Source organism: Ambystoma mexicanum, chromosome 1q, assembly GCF_040938575.1.
Source record: "Ambystoma mexicanum isolate Mex_15411 chromosome 1q, UKY_AmexF1_1, whole genome shotgun sequence".
NCBI lineage: Eukaryota > Metazoa > Chordata > Amphibia > Caudata > Ambystomatidae > Ambystoma > Ambystoma mexicanum.
In genome coordinates, this window is record NC_090922.1 from 797,984,249 (window position 1) to 798,005,090 (window position 20,842).

General features: G+C 43.8%; 1 protein-coding gene across 1 annotated transcript in view; it reads left to right on the plus strand.

Moving 5' to 3' along the window:
* Nucleotides 1-20,842, plus strand: part of PLA2G4A (phospholipase A2 group IVA) — a 2,090,704-nt gene that overhangs the window by 1,524,096 nt on the left and 545,766 nt on the right. The gene's annotated exons all lie outside the window — the stretch shown is intronic.

A 20,842-nucleotide genomic window follows, 5' to 3' on the forward strand; every position in this document is an offset into this window, starting at 1 on the left:
AGGTCTGGGTAAGCCGGGTACCTTACAAACCTACTTGTCGTTTTGGTGATTTGTAAAATTGGAAAACACATGCCTGACGGAGCAAAGGAATTACCTTTTAAGTTTGGAGCCCTAACACATTTGAATCAAGTTGAAATTAAATTACACAACTGTTTGACCAATTTAAATGAAGGGGTGTGAAGAGGTACATTTTCATGATCAGGCTGTTTCCTGCCAAGTGGGTGGCCCAAAAGAAGAATACCTGGACATCGTAGGGCACTTGTGACAAATTCCCCTCTTTATTCTACATACTAAAGGGTGCTGTCCCCTGGGCAAATACTAACCCAATTACGTTGGGTTATATGGGGTGGATCCGTATACATTTACTGTTCTGTAGGAATAGTCACTAATAAAGCCAACTACTTCTACTTCAAAAGTTGTAAAGGGATCCATGTAGTCTCGATAGACGCCAGAATACTGAAAATCTCCATCTGGAAATATATAACTTTGTTGTACCTGGTGCCCAAGATTCTAATAAATGTTAAGCCACCTCCGAAACTCCCTCTTACGTCCAGATATGACTGAAATCCTTCAGATGGTTTGCCAGCATGGGCATCATAAAACCAATGTAAGAAGGCGACTCTTGTGTTGGAAAGAAGGTGGGGGAATTGTGGAAGTCAAATTGGTACATTGATAGGGAGTGTGGGACAGATAATCTAGTGATATTAAGATCTTAAAAATGTCTTGTCATAATAAAGGAATGAGAGTCTGCATAATGGCATCTGTGCCTTAAATACAATCTCACCTCTTTGTTGCAAATACGTAAATGGAAAAATTGCAATTTCCAGTTATTATAGAATTTAATTCTGTTGTTTCTACACAGTACACAATGTATGCATATTATCTCTGTTTAAACGTATGTATAATGCTTATCTAAAACTTGTAGAGTGAAATGGCAATGATTGTTGCCTTTGCATGCCCCTCGATATTGGCCAGGCTTGAATTTGTCAGGTTTATCTAGTGTGTACCTAGATAGGAAGTAATAGAGCTCTGTACATATGATTTGGCCTTAACAGATGTTGGTAGATGTTATGGTAGCCTAGATATCCCACATTGGTAGATAATCAAAACCAGCAGGTCTTAAGTGAGCTCAGATATTCCCTCTAATGCAGAGTTTTTCGGAACTGCATGTCACGCTCACCTGATTCCCACGGAGGCGCAGGTCTGGCTTCGAGTGCTGATGCTTCTTCTATGGTGAAGCGCAGGACTCTGAAGATGGACTCACTGGCTCGCAGGAATATTCCCCTGTGCGTGAAAAGGGAGTATTACCTACTGACGGAAACTACTCAAGCCTCCCACTCCCTTCCAGCCCTCCACGATACCCCCTCGATTCCCCGTGAAGTCTCACCTTAGGGTCTGGAAGGATGAGTTCTCCATCCTGCTTCTGATGCAGGGGCGCGTTGAAACCCAGTTACTTCACTGGATTGAGGTTTGATGGGAGTTCAAATAAGCTTGACTATTCAGGTAAGGCGCTGTAAGAGTTCTGTAGCAAGTTCAAAAGTTCAGGCCTTATAATAATGTTCGTTGTCTTATTGCAGCAAGCGCTAATCGCTTGTCTTTTTTCCCCCTTAGGGGCCGGGGTTCGGAATGCCGGAGATATGGCGCCGATCCGAAGTGAAACGTACAGTTCCAGTAAATAACAGGTAAATTCTGGATGAGCGTTCGGGTAATGTCTTTGCATTCGCTCATTCAATGCCTTTGTCTTTTTTCCCCATAGGGGCCGGGGTCCGGAATGCCAGGAAGCGGCAGGACCCGAAATGAAATGGGAATGACCCAACAGGTAAGTCTTAGAAGGAAACTGAGCTTTTCCTATTCCCTTCCTTCTCTCACCTTGTGTTCTTGTCTTTTTCTCTCTAGGCTCTGGGAAGTGGCTGCGGATCCGGATGATCGCTGCTGAAGATGGAGGTGCCCAGGAAAGGTGAGTGAAATGCAGCGCTGCAGCGATCGAAGCGAAATGCTTTTAAAATGATGTCTTCCCTTTCAGGATCGTCGGTGTGAAGTCTCCGTGATGCAGCTTTAGCAGGTAAGGTCTTCTTCCTCTCCAATTCTCTCTTAGCAGGTGACCCAGGATGCTGACAGGCGTGGCTGAAGTCCAGATGCAGGAGCTGACACAGTGAGCGTCCAGCTGCGAGGAGCAGAACAACGCGAAGCGTGAGTTGCTGATCGGGCGTGGTTTAAATAGCTTTGGTAGAAGTTGCAGGTATGTATCCTTCCACCGATCAGGTATGTATCCTTCCCCGACCACACCCAGGGGAAAGTAGGTCCACAGGTAAAGTAGTTCCATTCAGGCCTCAAGAGGGCCTGGATGTAGCAGCATGGTCTGCATCAGGTAAGGGCCCCAGGGGTCCAACATGAGCCTGGCGCCTAAGGCGCCAGGACTGTGTCCAAAGGGCCCCAGCTTGGGCCCGCTGGCACTTCCCTGGGGGAAATGATGCCTGCCTCTGGGGTTGCTGGGTCGGACCTGGCTCCTTGGTGGTAGGCATCATGACAGTACCCCCCCTCAAGGCCCCTCCCAAGGTTGTTCCCTCCGGGGGTTTTGGCTTGTTCAGAAATCTCCGGTGGAACCTTTGTATTAATCGAGGTGCGTGAACATGGTTACTAGGCTCCCACGATCTCTCCTGAGGTCCATATCCCTTCCAGTCAACAAGATAGAAGAGTTTGGACTTTAACACCTTGGAGTCTAAAATGTCTTTAACTTCGAATTCTAATTGCCCTTCAATTTGAACTGGGTCTGGAGGCTTGGACAGTCGGGTCCCTGGTTGTACTAGCTTCAAAAGTGATGCATGAAAAACTGGATGAATACGCATGTTAGACGGTAAATCCAGTTTAAAGGCCACGGGATTGATTATAGCCTTGATGGGATAAGGTCCTATGAATCTGGGATTGAAAGTTTGCGGGCCCTTGAGGGGTAAATGTTTCGTTGCTAGCCATACCTGATCTCCTACTTGGTAAGGAGGAGTTTTACGTCGGTGCAAATCAGCGTTTTCTTTATACTTTTTCTTGGCTTGCTGTAAATGAGTTGCAGCTTCTTTGAAGGCTTGGGTTATTGTGGAATGCAGATGATTTACTGCAGGCATTTCCAGGGTCAGAGGTGGATCTAGATCAGAGGTCCGAGGATGGTGACCATACAAAGTATAAAAAGGAGTTTGTCCGGTTCCAGAATGCACTGAATTGTTGTATGCATATTCTGCGATCCAAAGGATGTCTTTCCAATTTAACTCGGATTGGTGTAACATGCACCAAAGATATTGCTCGAGATTCTGATTGGTTCTCTCGGTTTGTCCGTCGGTCTGGGGGTGGTGGCTGGTGGATAGCCGCACATCTATTTGTGCTAGTTGGCAACACTTCTTCCAAAAATGGGAGATAAATTGACTTCCACGATCCGAGACTAATATGGAAGGGAAACCATGTATGCGAACTATATTCTCCAGAAATTCCTTGGCCAAGGTGGAAGCTGAAGGCAAACCTTTTGAAGGGATAAAGTGGGCCATTTTGGAGAATAGATCCACAATTACAAGGATAGTGTTGTAACCAGCACAAGGAGGCAGGTCAGTTATAAAGTCCATTGACAAGGTGTGCCATGGTGCCGGTGGAATATCCAAGGGTTGAAGTAGGCCGGCTGGCCTTTTCTTTTGACCCTTGTTTTGGGCGCAAATTCCGCAAGACAAAACAAAAGACTTTGTCTTTTCTCCAAGAAGGCCACCAGAAGTGGCGTTTGATTTTTTCCTCCGTTTTAGCGATACCAGGGTGTCCTTCCATTAATGATTCATGATGATGGGCAATAACAAGTTCTTGCAATTCTTTACTAGGCAGAAACAACCTCTCCTGGAAGTAGGGTAAGTCATCCTTAACGGTGTAATGAGGACCCTTTTGACTCCGTTCCAGTAAGGCTGAAGAGTCTAGAAGTTGTTTTACTTGCGTTTGGATGTCCTCAATAGTTTGCAATGAAGTTAGGCCTAAGATGCTTTGTTCTGGTATGATTGGCACAGGTTCTAAACTTGAATTGGGTTCTTCCATGCCAATCCGGGATAAGGCGTCCGCTTTACCATTCTTGCAGCCAGGGCGATGGGTAATTACAAAATCAAATTCCGCAAAGAATAGAGCCCATCGGAGTTGTCATGAAGATTGAGCCTTGGCCGTCTTTAAATACTGTAAATTTCTGTGGTCCGTAATTACGGTGATGGTGTGTCTTGCCCCGAGAAGGTAGTGACGCCAAGCCTTGAAAGCAGATTTAATAGCCAGTAACTCTTTGTCGGTAATTGCGTAGTTGATTTCAGGAGGAGAAAATTTCCTGAACCAAAAGGCCACAGGGTGTAGTTGGTTAGTTTCTGGGTCTCTTTGCGACAGGACAGCTCCCATGGCCGAACTGGATGCGTCGGTTTCCACAATGTAAGGGAGATCTGGGTGCGGGTGCTTCAATACAGGTGCAGAGGTGAATTTGATTTTCAGGTCCTGAAAGGCTTGTTCGGCCTCAAGAGTCCATTCAAAGCGTTTGTTTTTCTTTAGGAGAGCTGTGATGGGTTGGACTGTTCGGGAAAATTCCGGGATGAATCTTCGATAGAAATTGGCGAAGCCGAGCATGCTCTGAACTCCCTTCACTGAGCTAGGAGATGGCCATTTGAGGATAACGTCCACCTTTCGCAAGTCCATTCGGACTCCTTGAGGTGTCAGGATAAATCCGAGAAACTCCACTTCTGTGGTATGAAAAACGCATTTTTCGAGCTTTGCAAATAGCCTGTGCTGGCGCAATTTCTCAAGAACTGCCCTAATATGTTTTCTGTGATCGGATTCTGAAGAGGAGTACACCAGGATGTCGTCAATATAAACAATGACACAGACGTCGATAAGTTCCCGAAGAACATCATTCATAAAGTACTGAAAGGCGGCAGGTGCATTGCACAAACCGAAGGGCATCACGCATCACCTGATATTCGAAGAGCCCAAATTTGGTGCGGAATGCAGTCTTCCACTCGTCGCCTTCTTTTATACGCACCAGGTGATAAGCTCCTCGGAGATCTAACTTGGTGTACACACACGCGTCTTTCACCTGGTCGATAAGCTCAGGGATCAGGGTCAGAGGATAACGATTCTTAATTGTTATTTGATTTAGGGCGCGATAGTCTATACATGTTCTAAGGTCGCCCTCTTTTTTCGGCACAAAGAACAGAGCTGAGGAGACAGGAGACTTGGACGGGCGAATAAAACCATTGGCTAGGTACTGATCTAAATACTGACGCAAATGTAAGTTCTCAGGTTCTGTAAGAGCATAAATCCTACTACAAGGTAGTTGAGCATTGGGTACCAGATCGATTTGGCAATCGTAAGACCGATGGGGAGGTAACGTGTTAGACTGTTCCTTCTGAAAAACGTCTTGGAATTCTTGGTATTCAGACGGTAGCTGTACAGGGGTGGAAGTTGCTGAGGCTAGACCCATAACTGGATTTCTTGGGTAACAAGTTGGTTCACAATCAGGAAAACGTATCTTCTTTGCTCGCCAGTCGATTCTGGGATTATGTGTTTCTAACCAAGGAATTCCAAGAATTACTTGAAATTGTGGGGCCTTGATCATATCAAACACGATTGCTTCCCGATGTCCATCCTGACCCACCAGTGTCATTTCAACAGTGGAATGCGTTACAGGCCCTGAGGCAATTTCGGTTCCATCTACTGTAGTAATGACATCTTGGGTTACTTTCGGGCGGAGAGGCAGCTTAATCCTGGAAGCCAATTCACGGTCTATGTAATTTCCAATAGCTCCACTGTCGATGTATGCTTTTATAGCATGCAACAGCTGAGGCTGTTTTGGGTCCACTAGCACCATTGGCATGACAAAATGCGAGGTCAAAGAGTTTGTTTTCAAGCTCGGCAAGCGGACCCCTACGCTTGTCGGGCTAGGTCGTTTCCCGAATCAGGTGTCAATAAATCGTTATCAGTGGCTCCAACCACCTTCTTCGGTGGTTTAACCGGACAATTTCGAAGAAAGTGACCGGAAGTCCCGCAATACAGGCAAAGTTGCATTTGCTGCCTTTTCTCTCGTTCCTTCTGTGTTAATGGTCCTTTAACACCGCCGATTTGCATAGGTTCGGATACGTCAGTACTCTTGGGGTTAGCGTGGGTTTTGATCGGTACTCGGGTTTCGTACTTGAGCCGATCTGCTTTTCTATTTTGAAGTCTGTGATCAAGTTGAACCACCAAGTCTATGTAGTCTGCGCAGACCTGGGGTGGATCTACTATCTGAGCTAGAACATCCTTAAGCTCCCCGCGCAGGTCTCGATGAAACAATGTGATCCTTTTGTTATCTGGCCATCCAGTTTCCACAACCAGTCTATTAAAGGTGGCAACGTAGGACAGAAGATCCTGATTACCTTGTCGTAAGGATAGCAGTTCGTTATCAAGGGCCTGTCCTTGAGAGTGTCGAGCAAACAATCTTTCCATGCTGGCCTGGAAACCCTGAAAATTCTGGAGAATGGGATCATCCTGATTTACCAATGGAATAGACCAATCGGCAGCACTGCCACTGAGGTAAGATAGTATAAAGGCTACCTTGGTCTGGTCATTAGGGAAGGCCCCGGGTCTGCATAGAAAGTGTAAACGACATTGGTTCATAAAGACGGCATATTTCTTGGGATCCCCCGCAAAACGTTCAGGTGGGGCCAAAGGCATGTGTCCAGGTAGATTGATTTGTACCGGGTTATTCAAACCCATTGATGTGGAAGTATCTCCGGAATTAGGTAAAGGAGTGTGCCCTGCCTGGGCCTGCAATAACCTTTTGGCCAGGTCATCTGTTCTTTCCTTAGATAGGATCAGTTCTCTTTTGAGAGCGTTAGTCTCCTGGCGGGCTGAGTGCACTTCTGCCCGTAATTCCCCCAAAAGCTGGGCCAGCTGATCTGTCTCGGAAGTCTCCATAGCGCCCGGGTGGGAAATTATGGGTAGGCTTCGCGTTCTGTCACGCTCACCTGATTCCCACGGAGGCGCAGGTCTGGCTTCGAGTGCTGATGCTTCTTCTATGGTGAAGCGCAGGACTTTGAAGATGGACTCACTGGCTCGCAGGAATATTCCCCTGTGCGTGAAAAGGGAGTATTACCTACTGATGGAATAATGTTCAAGCCTCCCACTCCCTTCCAGCCCTCCACGATACCCTTCCTCGATTCCCTGTGAAGTCTCACCTTAGGGTCTGGAAGGATGAGTTCTCCATCCTGCTTCTGATGCAGGGGCGCGTTGAAACCCAGTTACTTCACTGGATTGAGGTTTGATGGGAGTTCAAATAAGCTTGACTATTCAGGTAAGGCGCTGTAAGAGTTCTGTAGCAAGTTCAAAAGTTCATGCCTTATAATAATGTTCATTGTCTTATTGCAGCAAGCGCTAATCGCTTATGTCTTTTTTCCCCTTAGGGGCCGGGGTTCGGAATGCCGGAGATATGGCACCGACCCGAAGTGAAACGTGCAGTTCCAGTAAATAACAGGTAAGTTCTGGATGAGCGTTCGGGTAATGTCTTTGCATTCGCTCATTCAATGTCTTTGTCTTTTTTCCCCATAGGGGCCGGGGTCCGGAATGCCAGGAAGCGGCAGGACCCGAAATGAAATGGGAATGACCCAACAGGTAAGTCTTAGAAGGAAACTGAGCTTTTCCTATTCCCTTCCTTCTCTCACCTTGTGTTCTTGTCTTTTTCTCTCTAGGCTCTGGGGAGTGGCTGCGGATCCGGATGATCGCTGCTGAAGATGGAGGTGCCCAGGAAAGGTGAGTGAAATGCAGCGCTGCAGCGATCGAAGCGAAATGCTTTTAAAATGATGTCTTCCCTTTCAGGATCGTCCGTGTGAAGTCTCTGTGATGCAGCTTTAGCAGGTAAGGTCTTCTTTCTCTCCAATTCTCTTAGCAGGTGACCCAGGATGCTGACAGGCGTGGCTGAAGTCCAGATGCAGGAGCTGACACAGTGAGCGTCCAGCTGCGAGGAGCAGAACAACGCGAAGCGTGAGTTGCTGATGGGGCATGGTTTAAATAGCTTTGGAAGAAGTTCCAGGTATGTATCCTTCCACCGATCAGGTATGTATCCTTCCCCGACCACACCCAGGGGAAAGTAGGTCCACAGGTAAAGTAGTTCCATTCAGGCCTCAAGAGGGCCTGGATGTAGCAGCATGGTCTGCATCAGGTAAGTGCACCTTAAAACACTTGAACATATGTCTAGCTTTATGAGCCTGGCGCCTAAGGCGCCAGGACAGGGGTCCAACATGAGCCTGGCGCCTAAGGTGCCAGGACTGTGTCCAAAGGGCCCCAGCTTGGGCCCGCTGGCACTTCCCTGGGGGAAATGATGCCTGCCTCTGGGGTTGCTGGGTCGGACATGGCTCCTTGGAGGTAGGCATCATGACACTGCAGGAGCATTGGAGCCAAAGGAATTCAAGCATGTGATGGTACCATTTGGTGTCACCGTTAACAATTTTGTTCGCTATGCACTGGCCTCGAGACGGACCATTGGAATATGGGAAAAAGGAGGGAAAGCCTAACTCACGCCTGGAGCCTAGAGTTAGTTGTTAAGTGGCTTCAGTTGCCCCCAAGTCTGTGCTTCCTGGAGCACCATTCTTCAACTGTTATAGGCATGTGGCAGAAACTATGCATGGGCCATAATAAGACACAGGAGTCCAAATTCCTAAAACTGTATGGCCATGTCCGGGAATCATGCGATTGTATCCAACTAGTTTATTTATGTAATGGAAAACTGTCATGTTGTCCATGTGTATCAAAATGGTACACTGGAGCCTGTACTTTGTAAAGGTTTTGAAAGCAAATGTAGCTACAAGCAGCTCTAAACAAAATATGGGAGCTCCCCACTCCAAAATAGACCATGGCTCTCTAGTCAAACTCCCTCCACACCTGCTTTCCCAGTGTGCCAGGCTGGCAACGGACTCTGAGTAGATCGGGGGGAAGATGGAATGTTTGCTCTTTCATGCTTCTATGTGTGTGATCCACCATCTGACCACTAGCTTTGTTTCTGTGGTTATTGGAATCTAATATGCTAGTTGTAACCTTTTGTTAAGTTATGGATCTTCATTCTGTGCAATGCTCTGCAGAATAGCGGACCTGAAGATAGTCTCTATGGAAGGTGACCGAAGTCTTATGTTCCCATTTAGGTGTTTTAGTGATATGACTGGCATGGTCTCCAGCTTCAGCAATTCCCTCTTTCGATCAGATCCTTGCAGGCGGAGAGTGAAGCAGTGAGTAAACCTCATTGGTGTGGAGCCACAAAAAACACATGTTGTGCTAAGCATATTTCTGATTGGTTTTCTGGTTACTAGGAACCCCAGTCTGTGTAGGTGATGCAGTTGTCTGAAGATTTGTTTCTTTTAAATCTTGTGGTTGTGCATATGAACAATTTTTCCCATATAAATCAAAGCATATTGCTTATCTTCTTAAGGAAGCTACCTCTGGATCAAGGAACTTTGTAAAGAACCATGGGTCTGATGATAGGCAGAAAGGTAGAAAAGTGGACTGAAAATGGTTTGCGCCAGGAAATGTGAAGGGTAACCTCTGTGAGGTGGGTGGATAGAAACCCACAAGTAAGCACCCATTTGAGTCAAACCATGCAATCTGGACACAAAGCATCCTGAGGAAGATGATCTGCTTTTTGAAATGTTGGTAAAGTGTAGGTTGCACAATCTGCATGTCTTTATGGTTTCTTCACCCTTTGTACCATATATGGATTCCCAAAAAACCACCTAAGTAGTCGCTCTATCTTATTCTGTGGGCAGAGACTAATTAAACAAGAGATGGATAGCAAGAATGTACACAACAGTTAAAATCATTAAACACCAACTGTTAATTAAGACACATTAAGTATTTAATAAAGACATAAAAATTACAAATTCATCAAACATCACTTGATAAAACACTATAAAAAGGTGACAAACCGGGACCATATAGGTAAGATTAACATCAATGGAAATCTGATCAATAGTATTCCAGAGAACCTAGAGTTTTTTGTCTCTGGTCTAGTATTGTCCTTATCTAGACAGTTATCGTCTCTCAGTGGTTATATAATTAGCCATTGTATTGTCTCGACATGTTTCTGTTCTTTATCAATTTGTGCAGAACATTCATCAGGAGTATTGTCACTTAAATTAAAAATTCACAATCTATACTTTGAATCTATTAAGCCGAAGTTTCTTCTGACTGATTGTGGAAAGTGTACACGCTAATTCTGGCGTGTTTTCGAGTAGTTGTAACTGTTGGTAAAAAGACAACAAGAAAGAGAAAGGCTATTATTGCTATAGTCTCATACAGAGAATTATCTCTAGAGGGGATAAGGAGTACCAATTACCTTATCCAATCTGTGGAGTTAGCTCAGAAGCATGCTTGGTTAAAGCAAGTAAGAAGTCCCCCATAGTGAAAGGGTCACTCCAGTAGTTTTAGAAATTCGAATTAGTTAGAAGATCACCAACGTGTAGTTTAAGGCTGGCCGTGAATTACAAATCCCAAAGATAATATGGATTGATAGGGCTCACTGTATAGCCATCATTCTGCTTCATTCGGCCGTTGGAGCTATTTGGAAAGGAAAGGGAGTTACTCCTTCATGTCCTAATAGTCACAGAGCGAGTTGCATAACTAAAGAATTATCAAATAGTCTTGGGTCTTACCGTGCGTAGGTTTAATGAGAACCCATGTTCGCTAGTATAGGCTGCAATAGGACTGGATATTGTGTCCGGGCTTCCTTTCAGTGAAGCGTCCTGTTTGTACCTAAAGGGATAGGCAAGGGGGGGATTGTAAAAAAGTTGACTGTGCTGGTCGTTATCCTCGCGCTCACCGCAAGTTTGTAGTGAACTTCTGGTTACGCTCAAGCTAATACTAGAGTTTACCCGGCCGCGGAGAACGAAAACCGAAAAGTCTTACCTGTTGTTGCTATCCGCTCGGGCTATCTGCGTTAACTCTCGTATTCTGGAGAGTGGGCGGCCGCCATCTTGAGTGAGGACTTTTAAATAGACGTTAGTCCTTTGATTATGTCGGTTATACGTTAACTCGGGTTGGATGTCTGGCTAGTCCTGGGGCTCTCTTAGTGTGTAAAATATGATGGATGACCCCGTAGTCTTTATCATAGTGATAGATATAGTACAGCTCAAAGATATTATTAATCGGGACCCCAAGTTGGTTCATCAGAAGAGTATATATGCATATAAATGGGTCCATCTAATCGTCGGCTGGAAAATAAAGGCAGTCGGTGGGATCTATAAAAAATGGCACTTAAATTTCATTAAATTTTGCCCCACTCTACTGCATCATTCAACCCTTCCTTATCACTGTGTTAGAAAAATGAGTCTGTTCTTTTGTAATCAGGGCTTGTTTCTTTTTGTTAGTATCGATGCCCGTCATAATGTAGAGAACCGGCCATCTCAGATCTTCTCATGTATGGTTATTATCTGCAAAGTTTTTGACCATAGGGGCTGTAAGTACTTTATTATTAATACAGCTCCGGTGTTCTATGATCCGGGTTTTGACCTTTCTGTTGGTTTTCCCTATATATCTTTTACCACATGGGCACGTGATCATATAGATCACGAATTCTGTGTTGCAGTTAGAAAATGTAGTCTGCTGCCATTTTTTGTTCAAGCCTATCTCGACTTCTTTAGATTTACCAGTGTATTTACACACGCTGCAATGTCCACATGGATGACCTATAATGGGGTTAAGACCCCAACTTTGGGTGAGTGTTTAACCTTTTCCTAAATTAGTTTTAAGCTTACTGCTGCTTATGTGGTTTCCAATGGTCATAGATTTTCTGTAGGCGAATAATGGACAGGGTAACTGGACGGTTGAGTTATTGAATATTTTCCAGTGTTTCTGAACTATGTTCGTGATAGTGAGGCTCAGATTGGTGAAAGTGTTCACACTTACAATTCTGTCGTCCCTGTTTTTTTTTACTTTATCTTCTAAGAGGGCTTGCCGATTGTTATTATAAGCCCTTTTGGGTGCTCGACGAATCAATTTTTTAGGGTATTCCCTTTCTCTGAGTTTGTCTGTCAGGACACTAGCTTCTTTCTCATAGGCCTCCTTCTGACTACTGTTCCTTTTAAGCCGTAGATGACCTATAAAGAGTTTTGAACATCTACCATTTGATAACACCACCTATTTTTGATCACCTTTGATATAATTTCTCTGTACACCAATATACCCCAAGTGGCCACTATTGAAAATATCGAAGAAATTCTTTTAACCCGTACTGATAATGATCCAGTTCCAACTTCTTTTATAATGTGGTGCCTAGAAATGGCACTTACTCAAAATTTCTTCAAATTTCAAGGAGTGTACTATCAACAGATAGAAGGTACTGCAATGGGAGCCACTATGGCCCCGAGTGTGGCTAATTTTTATGTGGAATGCTTCGTGAAATTGTACATTTATACAGACCATCCTTATACGGCTAATCTTATGTCCTGGGCACGCTATATTGATGATGTTATAGTAGTATGGAAAGGCACGAGTCAAGAGGCAGAAGATTTCCTTAACTGGTTAAACCAGAGGAACCGCCACTTGCAATTTACCATGACCATTGACCAAAATAGCATTAATTTTCTAGATGTCACCATCTTTCACGATTCTGGCACGCTTCTAGTACAACCGTACCACAAGAGCACTGATAGAAACTCGCTGCTTCATTACCTTAGCCACCATGTCAAACATTTAAAAGACAATTTACCATTTGGCCAATTCCTACGGCTTAAAAGGAACAGTAGTCAGAAAGAGGCCTATGACTATGAGAAAGAAGCTAGTATCCTGACGGACAAACTCGGAGAAAGGGAATACCCTAAACAATTGATACGTCAAGCAGCCAAAAGGGCTTATAATAACAATTGCCAAGCCCTCTTAGAAGATAAAGTTAAAAAAACCAGGGACGACAGAATTGTAAGTGTGAACACTTTCACCAATCTGAGCCTCACTATCACGAACATAGTTCGGAAACACTGGAAAATATTCAATAACTCAACCGTCCAGTTTCCCTGTCCATTATTCGCCTACAGAAAATCTATGACCATTGGAAACCACATAAGCAGCAGTAAGCTTAAAACTAATTTAAGAAAAGGTGAAACACTCACCCAAAGTTGGGGTCTTAACCCTATTATAGGTCATCATCCATGTGGACATTGCAGCGTGTGTAAATACACTGGTAAATCTAAAGAAGTCGAGGCTTGAACAAAAAATGGCAGCAGACTAAATTTTCTAACCAATACAGAATTCGTGATCTATATGATCACATGCCCATGTGGTAAAAGATATATAGGGAAAACCAACAGAAAGGTTAAAACCCAGATCATAGAACACCGGAGCTGTATTAATAATAAAGTACTTACAGCCCCTACGGTCAAACACTTTGCAGATAATAACCATACAGGAGAAGATCTGAGATGGACGGTTCTCTACATTATGACAGGCACTGATACTAACAAAAAGAAACAAGCCCCGATTACAAAAGAACAGAGACTAATTTTTCTAACACAGAGTGATAAGGAAGAGTTGAATGATGCAGTAGAGTGGGGCAAAATTTAATGAAATTTAAGTGCCATTTTTATAGATCCCACCGACTGCCTTTTTTTTCCAGCCAACGATTAGATGGACCCATTTATATGCATATATACTCTTCTGATGAAACAACTTGGGGTTCTGTTTAATAATATCTTAGAGCTGTACTATATCTATCACTATGATAGAGACTATGGGGTCATCCATCGTATTTTACACACTTAGAGAGCCCCAGGACTAGCCAAAGACATCCAACCCGAGTTAACGTATAACCGACATAAACAAAGGACTAACGTCTATTTTAAAGTCCTCACTCAAGATGGCAGCCGCCCACTCTCCAGAATACGAAAGTTAACGTGGATAGTCTGAGCGGATACCAACAATAGGTAAGGCTTTTCGGTTTTCGTTCTCCGCGGCCGAGTAAACTCTAGTATTAGCTTGAGCGTAACCAGAAGTTCACTACAAACTCGCGGTGAGCACGAGGATAACGACCAGCACAGTCAACTTTTTTATAATCCCCCCCCCTTGGCTATCCCTTTAGGTACAAACAGGACGCTTCACTGAAAGGAAGCCCGGACACGATATCCAGTCCTATTGCAGCCTATACTAGCGAACATGGGTTCTCATTAAACCTACGTACGGTAAGACCCAAGACTATTCGATAATTCTTTAGTTATGCAACTCTTTATGTGACTATTAGGACACTGAAGGAGTAACTCCCTTTCCTTTCCAAATAGCTCCAACGGCCAAATGAAGCAGAATGATGGCTATACAGTGAGCCCTATCAATCCATATTATCTTTGGGATTTGTAATTCACGGTCAGCCTTATCCCGCAGGTAACTACACATTGGTGATCTTCTAACTAATTTGAATTTCTAAAACTACTGGAGTGACCCTTTCACAATGGGTGACTCCTTACATCCTCTCAGGATATTTCTAAATTGATTGCAAATTTTTTTGCAGGGCGTATACCCCAAACTTGGGAATCTTCACCTACAGAAGCATTAATCATGCTTTAACCAAGCCTGCTTCTGAGCGAACTCCACAGATTGGACAAGGTAATTGGTACTCCTTATCCCTTCTAGAGATAATTCTCTGTATGAGACTATAGCAATAATAGCCTTTCTCTTTCTTGTTGTATTTTTACCAATTTTTTTTTTTGTTATTTTGATTTTGTATGTCTTTATTAAATACTTAATCTGTCTTAATTAACAGTTGGTGTTCAATGATTATAACTGTTGTGTACATTTTAGCTATCTATCTCTTGTTTAATTAGTTCATCACCCTTTGACCATAGGTTTGCTCTTTCTCTGGTTTTGAAAAAGTTCATACGAAACTTCAAATACAGTGCCCTTCAATATTGATCAGGACATTTCATCAAGTAGTTTTGTATCTCATTTACAACTTTTTTCGCTGGGAACATTTTTCATAGTGCCATGTTTTAGTCTTTGTTCACTAGTGGAGATCCAATCACGTCTCCACAGCATTTCTTTGGCATGATTAGGGTTAGTTTGCAAGGTGTTCATGTCAATGCCAAGTTCGTTTAATAATTCTTTACATCGATCTGCCCACATAGACAAAACAGAGGGATCTTTTCTATTGCCTATATTTTGCAGAATTCCGAACTGTGGAGGAATCACTTCCATGGTCATCTTGCGGTATAGGTTGAGCATGTGCCAGGAGACACTAGCATTTATGGATATTAGACTGAGCTCATGACGAATTCATGCTGTCTGAGTTCCCCTCGGCAGACATAGGACTCTTGACCAAAACATGTTTTCCAGGGTATTCCATAACTCATGAGAACCGCCCACTGCACATTCTGCTCCGTGGATTAAAGCAGGTACTGCCTTTTGCTTAAAAAAGGCAAGCAACGGCAAGGGGGAAAAATTGCCTTCCGATTTCATCGTATTGATGGTAAACCCATTGGCGTTGACATATTCTTCAAGGGTGTTCACTTTGCGCTGCAGGCCAATTGGGATTGTGTCCAATAAGATTAGGTTGTGTGCATAAAGCAGACGGCCAATATGAGATCCGTTGATTTTTGGAGGAAAGGAAGGGACGCCTTCCAGGCTTTGATCAATGTCAGATAGAAATAAGTTGAAGATAATTGACGCCAAAGGGCATCCTTGCTTTACACCGCAAAAGGTTTGAATTGACGGTGAAAGTCTGCCTGATTGATCTAGCTTGATTCTTATTTCAGTGTTTGTGTGGAGATCTTTAATGTCCATTAGGAGGCTTGGTGGGCACTCCCATTTGTTCAATTTATTTCACAGAATCCCTCGATCAATGCTATCAAAAGCATGCGATAGGTCTATGAAGGGGAGATAAATCTTTCCCCCTGTTCTCAAGGAATCCATTTTCATAATGCTGACAATCAGTAGGTGTAGGCTGCAGCCCACGGCCTTGACAAAGCCGATTTGCCTGAAGTAGATGTGATTACTTGCTAACGTCCACTTCTGTAGCTGTTGTTGAAGAAGGGTGGCAAATATTTTCCCCAGCATGCCTAATAGTGCAATTTGGCGATAATGCTTTGGATTTGCTCTATTGCCCTTCTTAAATATGGGCACAATGATTGTGCTCTTACACATTGCAGGAGTGCCACAGGTTGTGGCGATCTTCGTGAATAGATGATAGCAGAAGTCAGGTCGTTCCTCAGGATTTCTCTTCAAGGTGAAGTTGGTCAGCCCGTCAGGCCCCAGCGTTCGTGATGAGCTTAATTTTTTGATATCTAAGATCTAACTCATATCAAATTTCAGGTCCCACTGGACCATTTCAGGGAAAATAGGCTGCTTTATATTTCCTTTTTTAGTATATAGTTGAGTGTAATGTCTTAGCCAATCTTCTTCGGATACCATATTGGATTGAAAGGCATTTTGGGATCCACTGAGGTCATTGATAATTCCCCAAAAGTCTCGAGTATTTTTGTTTGCTAATTTTGACGTCCTGTGTTCCGCATCACGCAGTGTGATTATAGCCTTGTGTGCTTTCAACCAATTTTTATATGATTGTAATATGTTTTTGTTTTTTTTTCGAGATGGATTGAGCCGTGTCCTCTTTGGCACACTGTCTAATGTCCGCTCTCATTTTACATTTTCGTTTCAGAATTTCCAGGTCAAAGGTATGTTTAGATTTAAACGCTATGTTTTGCAGACCTTGTTTTTTCTCCATAAATTGTGTCAAGAGATGTTGGTATTCGAGTTGGTCACTTTCTGCCTGATGGGCTTGTTTGAGACTTCACCTCGTTGTCTTCAAGTCTCAATCTGATTCTATTAGATTCCACAATTACATCATGTTCCCATTGACTGAGGGAATCTTTGGTCTTTGCGATGACGCCCATCTTCAGTAAATTGTGGTCACTCTGTTTTATGTATCACTTGAAGTGAGGATACGCACACATGTAGACACTCTGAGACAAAGAAGTAGTCTAGGATTGATTCCTGTTGTGGTCTCTTCCATGTCGCTTTTGTGGGTACATCACCTGTCGTGTTTCCATTTAGCATGGACTTGTTTCTTGAGTCCATTTCAGCGCACCAGAGCGCCACCTTGTTTAGGGCATTCAACTTGTCGTTTGAAGAGTTTATTTTAACCTGCAAACAGATAATGTTTAGGTCTCCACACAGCAAGATGTTCGGTAAGGTTCCTTTGTCGTAGATTGCGTCAATTGGATTTGAGACCTGGTCGATGAATGCCATTGTTACGATTGCTTTGGGGTGCCAGTATACATTGTTGATGTGGATAACATCTTCTAGAGCTTTCAAAGAACCTTCTAGCTTCACAAGAGCCGTTTGAATGTAAGGTGAAATATTTCTAGATTTAGAGATTTTGCATCCAGAGCTTTCTCTTACGAGGATTACAAGGTCCGCCATAAGTCTGCCCATTTTATTTTTTATTGCAGGATTCATAGCAACTTCAAAATCGTCACAGGTTGGGCAGTGTATGAGGCAAGTCTCTTGAAGACCTACAATGGCCATGCCATCAATTCAAGTATGTTGGAACAAGTGTGAAAATCCTTGTGTTCTAAGAAGCACAAGTAAGTATTGTCTTTGTTTCAACTTTTTGACATTAGCTCCGGTTTTGTGATGCAAGGGCTTTGGCAACCCAATTCCATTTGTTTAGTTCATCGCAAGCATTCATTGTGGCCTCCTGGTCGTGTGTTACTTCAATTGGAATCACGTCACAGGCAAACGAGATTTGGATTTGTTCATCAATTTTGGTCAGCTGGGAGATATTCTTGTATTTCTTTTTGTCATTATCTATTTTATGGGTTTTTTTTTAGCTCATGAGGGCTAATGAGATCTTGGCACCAACGCTGTGGTAGTCCACAAAATCACTCCCGTACGTTGTGTTTTGGGTCAAGTTGACGATTGACTCTGATCTAGTGCATTTATCTTGAGTTTTATGGTCTTGATCATTTCTCACTTCAGATATCGAAGCCCATCGAAAGTAACACCGGAGCGGCCTCTAATAAGATGTTACATATGATTCTTGAGTCAATATGATGTTTTACTCCATCATTTTGAGGTTCTTTGAATAATTATACAGTTTTTATGTCTTCAGTTTCGATTGTCCGGAGAGTTGGAACGTGGTGAAGTAGTTGTCGTACGTTGTTGTGGTTCAGGGTGAGACCATCCGAAATTGTTTGGATACATTCCAAAATAAGACAATACTTGCAGTGTGGTTTATTGGTGGAGGGGAGTTTGTTGGTTTTACAACTGTTGTTCGCTAGTCTTGACCCAGGATCTTTGTTGAGAATCTTAGATAAAATGTCCGGGCCTTTGACCATGGTTGAGATCCTTGAGGTGCAGCATCGTTTGAGATTTTGTCAATAAGAGCCTTATTGTTGTCATTGGCTATAGTATTGACTGATTTGACTTCACCCTGCTCTGCCAGTTTCTTCCATCTTTCTCCTAAGGTGATAAACCTGGGGGAGCATGCTATTGAGCTGTTTAATTGCTTTGCACTGTTGGGAAGCAAAATAATGCATACTTTGGCAGTTTTTTTCGGGTCACGCACAGGAGGGCAACAGACGGGATCTTCCCCAGAGGCTTTTGGAGTAACGATCACGAGGTCTCCATCCTGCTCAGGAGGAGGGCTCTCAGGTTCTCCCTCATGTTCGTATGTTGAGAGATCTAATAGATTGAGTTGCCAGAAGTATCACCGACCGGTTCACTTTGGGTGACTACTTTAGCTGGAAGTTTGATCTCTTTAGGTTTTTTTTTTATGTTGAGCTGGTAGTGTCGGTATTTAGGGTAAAACTCAGACTTTGTTGCGTAGGAACTTTCTCGAGCCATTCATCACGCATGACTTCATTTTACACAAAATGTTTAGCTTTTTTGGGTTGAGATATTTTGAGATTCGCCTGCCTTTCGGTGTGTTTGGCCGTAACGTTGAATATTGAAAACAGCTCTTCAGAGGCACCAATGACTTCGGGGCTGGATGAGCCAGCAGCTGACGTTGATAGTATTTGAAAATCTCAGTTTGACCCATTTTCACTCTGATTCACACTTTTGAAGGCGGCAGAGATGGAGGAGATTACCTCCTCGGAGTCCAATGGAGAAGCAACATTGGATCGGAAGGGCGATCCATCTGCGTATGGTCACCCATGAATGAGGAAAACTAAGCCAGGACAGCACCCGTCACTCCTGCTTGTTTCCGGCGTTGCAACAGAATATTGTGGTCAATAGTATTTAATTGCTGCTGAGAGGTCAAGGAGAATCAGAACTCTGAATGGTCCTCAAGCAAGACTTATGTCCAGAATTGAAAACATAACTGATTCTGTCTCCTTAAGGGGTCTGAAACCAGACTGAAAAGTATACAGCCTTCCGTTTTTTTCTCCAGAAATTTAAAAAGCTAGAGGGGTGACAATTGCTTCCATCAGTTTGATTACGGGTGGAAGAAGGGAGATTGGGCGTCTTCACTTGACTAACACAAAAACAGAAGAACTGGACAAGTGGGAGGGGAAAAAGAAAGGAGATGTGGGGAAATCTCTGGAGAAGCTGAGTGCCTTTGTCTGCTGGAGACGGGGAGCTGGCGGCAGGAATCCTTGACCCGGTGGTGTCGAGCTGGCCGAGAACATGACTGGAGGCTGGGAAGTGGTGGCACAACCTCTGAAAGGTGAAATGTGTGGTCCTGCAACAGTGCTTACAGCGCCGGCTGCTTGTGCTATACATGCTGCTCTCGTCCTCCCTCTGGTGTGGGTATAAACCTGATGCATGCAAGTTAACTGAAAATAACGAAACAAGTAATCTCCTTCGTGGCAGTACTTGGCAGGAGAGTGAACCAAGTGGGCCTATCACAAGAGGAAGAGATGCATGGGTTTGCAAGCCAAGAAAGAAGGGCGTCTGGGACCCAAGCCAGCACTAAGCAAATACTGGACAGTGTCTCCCTCCAGACAGGCGCAAAGATAAGTCCACTGGCAACCTTGGAATGGTCTGGGACCCCATCTACCATAACAGTCAAAAAGAGGAGACCTCTGGCCATACAAGAAGGGTCTGGGACCCCAACAGAAGAAAGCCAAAGCATAGATGAAGTCTTCCTCACTATAGTGGCATAGATAAGTCCACTAGTTACAGGAGAAGGGTCTGGGACCCCAACGTGAATGATTGAAACTCACAAGGGATTCTTCCTTGTCACAGTTGTCAAGAGGAGATCACTATAACCCAGAGAAGGTTCTGGTATCCTAACAAGATTTGAGACATTGTTAAAAAAAAACAAGTCACAGAGACAAAGTGAATATCAAGCTGGAAGCAGTAAGAAGGAACTGTATCAAGCTATACCAGAAGAATGGAGTCATTCTCCTGGTGCCAAAGCAGAAGTTGCGATAAAGGTGCCATGGGAAGGGAGCCATTCCCCCTGCTTTTGTGTTGAACTGTGCCAAAGCAGTCCAAGAGAAGGGAGGTGTTCTCTTGGTCCTGAACGAGTCCAGTTGGAGACAACCAACAGAGGGGAAAGGAGACCCCCTGGCATAAGGACACGATCTCCTACTGCCTGTCAGATGGTCTCCAAGAGTCATAACAGCCAGCTGTCTCACTGAAGAAATCTAATTTACTGAAGAAATATCTAAGAGGGCTTCCATCCAAGTCATGCCACCCTTCCGCATAAGCTCAAAATAAAGGGGCAGTGATAAAAAGATGAGGATGAGGCTGGAATAGTAAAGGTAGGAATGTGAAGAGCCTCCTTGTTGCAGATGTTCACAACTTTATTTTAGGTAAGCCTTAACACAGTAATACAGAATTGTGTTTAGTTAGAGGGGAAATAGTGTTTACTTCTGATCCCCTCATTTGAGTCATTTTACTAGAA